Source organism: Diaphorina citri, unplaced genomic scaffold (genome assembly GCF_000475195.1).
Source record: "Diaphorina citri unplaced genomic scaffold, Diaci psyllid genome assembly version 1.1 scaffold9051, whole genome shotgun sequence".
Lineage (NCBI taxonomy): Eukaryota > Metazoa > Arthropoda > Insecta > Hemiptera > Psyllidae > Diaphorina > Diaphorina citri.
The window spans coordinates 1-2,584 of NW_007386425.1; the positions used below are offsets into that span (position 1 = coordinate 1).

The window sequence follows — 2,584 nt, forward strand, 5'->3', positions numbered from 1 at the left end:
GGTTTCGTGTCCCTAGTGAGGACGCGCCATAAATTTATATGACATAAGCTTGCCATAGGAGTGGCGTAGGGAGCTAAAATTTTATTAAAGATAACTCTGATGCTGTGATTAACTTACCATTTGGTTAATATCGGACGCCACCAACTTCTTAGGGAGAAGCTGGAAAATCCACTCCCAACACTTCTGGTTTTCACTCCTGCCAACGGATAAATCTCAGGGAAGTTAAGCCTTTTTCCCAAGGGCTCTTGGAATCGAACCAAGACAAGGGCCTTATGACACATAGGTAGGTGGTTGAGTTAGCCTCAGACTGGGTAATACCATTTAATAGAGAACGAAGGTGTTTTTCAAATTTATATTAGATTAACCACAAATAATGTAAAATAAACAAAACTTTTTTCAGAATATTTTTATGATTTTTTTCTCCCGAGATATTTTAGTTTGAAATTCAAATTTCCGATTTACCCGCGAAAACGCTCTTTCCTTTCCTCTCTCCAAAATGGCCGTCGATGACGTCATAACTCCCTAAACTCCATTGTTTACAAAAAATGTAATGCAAAAATACATAAGGTTTGAAGAGATCTTTACTTTGGGATTTTTCTAATTTTAATAAAAAACATTGAAAGAATAAATTTCGTGGTTTTAGTTTCTAAAGAACATTCTCTATTAATCACTTTTTGTTTCAAAGCTTAAAGTTAAGTCGTTGCTGAGAACCCATGCTGTAAAGTTGGACCCTGCGTTATTCTCTATAATGTCAGGATCATATAAATATTGTGTTGTACTTGAATGTACTAGTACCTACTACAGTGGCTACCCCTGATAAACTTTTTATTCATGTGCCCAAAGATGTAAAATAGAGAAAGTTATGGATAACAGCCATGAGAAGAGCAGATTTGTCAAACAAAACCACAGCATTTGTTTGAGAAGATCACTTTAATGTAAGTAAATACATGCATACCAAATAGGTACCTATATTTAGAAGTCAAAATGACAATAGTAATATCCACCTGTTTGAATTTTGGTGAAATCTATCTTCACCTCAGATCAAAACTCAAAAGTAAAGCTAAGACTCCTAGGACTTAATAAATAAATGTCCAAGGAAAGGTAGATGTAGGTACTTAGGTATTTTAAGAGCATACAAAATATAGTTTTGAGGTCTACTAAGTGAAAAAGTCCCCAGAATTACTACAAGGATTTTATATAATCTCCCTTCTGGAAGATGTTAGAAGGGCTGCACTCATAAAAAAGAGCTATTTTTACTCCATTCTAACCTCAAACTATTGAGAATGATCTAAATAATAAAGATTTTTTTTTTCTTTTTGAGGTCTTTTTCTTATTTGACAAAATAATAAACATTCCTAAAGAAAAGAGAGTCTGATTTATTTTTTATGTATGTAAGTACTATAAAAGCTTGATTGTCTCTGTCACTATTGTTTCAGCTGGAACAGGATAATTATGGAGAACTACGTTAAATTCCAAATCATGAAAGAAGGTCCAAGCAGATTACGATTAAGTCTCAAACAACAGCCCATATATAACCTCCAAGGCAGTCATCCCTGAAAAGGAAACATCAGGCTATGGTCCAAGATCTTCTTAGCCAACTTCAACCATGCACTTCTTACACCCCAGATTTTGCTGAAGAGCTACCTGAATCTGATTTCATTGATGAAGTCCAAGTTGATGAAAGTTAAAGAACTTGTTGCAACTGCCAAAAAAAGTACTAACACCCATCACCTAGTAAAATTTAGGTTCAATTTTTTTTTTTTTTTTTTTTTTTTTTAAAGATATTCACGGGAATAATCCCATTTTTACATTTTTTTATGTTTGAATTTTGTTTAGTACGGTTTGCTTCCCTTATCAGTGTAGATAAATTTCTTGGGTCAGTATAGCATTTGCACAAAGCTGCCCTAAGGGTGGGGTAGTCTGTAATGGTATCGTCTAGCGGTGTTAATCTTTGATCCGCTTTGTCTACAATTTTACTCCGAATAAACCGGAGAATATATTGGTTTTGCTCACATCGGGGGTCTTGAGGATTGAAACCTTTTTGTATGAGAGCATCTGTGCTCTGTAAAAATTTTGTTAACCCATTTGGGTCTTCTCCGTTGAATGTTGGAACTAAGTCCATAAAACTTTTAATAGTAATTCTAAATTCTTCTGCCATATTTATTATTGGCTTTTTAATATTTTTATTAAATTTGTTGAATTTTCTATCGTAATTGGGAATGGGAGGAATTTTGATATTTACCGCAACACGTCGTGGGATCAAGCGAGTACACGGGTTAACGATATTTTTTTGTTCACACTTCGGGGGTTCCTCTGAACACGAAGTGGGAGAAATGAAACACACCACTATTATTATTAACGTCTACAGTCTGGGCCAACTTTTAACCTAAGGTGTGTCATGGTTTCGAGTCCCAGTTCGGGCGCCATAAATTTATATGACATAAGCTTGCCATAGGAGTGGCGTAGGGAGCTAAAATTTTATTAAAGATAACACTGATGCTGTGATTAACTTACCATTTGGTTAATATCGGACGCCACCAACTTCTTTGGGAGAAGCTGGAAAACCCGCTCCCAACACTTCTGG

General features: G+C 35.3%; 1 long non-coding RNA gene across 1 annotated transcript; it reads left to right on the plus strand.

Annotated features, from left to right (window-relative positions):
* Nucleotides 1–424: 424 nt before the first annotated feature.
* LOC113472837 lies at nt 425–1,727 on the plus strand. Its single transcript, XR_003394994.1, has 2 exons — nt 425–935; nt 1,437–1,727. It is a non-coding gene; the product is annotated as an uncharacterized LOC113472837 (long non-coding RNA).
* Nucleotides 1,728–2,584: the final 857 nt, after the last annotated feature.